Here is a 437-nt window from a genome sequence, read left to right on the forward strand (position 1 = left end):
CCCCACAGGCGGATCCACCTCAGCCTCCTAGCAGCCCCAGGATGGGCACCGGCCGGGGAGCAGCCGCAGCTCGGCCCATCATCTTCAGCTCCAGCGCCCGAATCCGGGGTGCGGGGTCCCCGTCGGGGAGCGAGGCCGGGCCGGGGCCGCTGGGGGCGAGCGCTGCCCCGAGGAGAGCGGGTGGCGGGGGCAGTCCCGGGAGGGGCCTCTTCCCACTGGGAGCGGCTGTTCCCACCTGCTCACGGGAGCGTTGGGCCCCCGCGACAACGAGATGAAAGGGAGGGAACCTGGGGGCTGCTGTTAGTGGGGCAAAATGGCATCAGCCTGCTAAATACCATCAAACACATCGGGAAGGGTAAAACAACGCCTGCCCCACTGCTATCGATGGGATCCACGCGGAGCAGCAGAGAGGAAAAGGTGGTGGGGCGAAGGCTATT

This window comes from Agelaius tricolor, unplaced genomic scaffold (assembly GCF_023055355.1).
Source record: "Agelaius tricolor isolate 1412-34295 unplaced genomic scaffold, bAgeTri1.0.p SCAF_7, whole genome shotgun sequence".
NCBI classification, from domain to species: Eukaryota; Metazoa; Chordata; class Aves; order Passeriformes; family Icteridae; genus Agelaius; species Agelaius tricolor.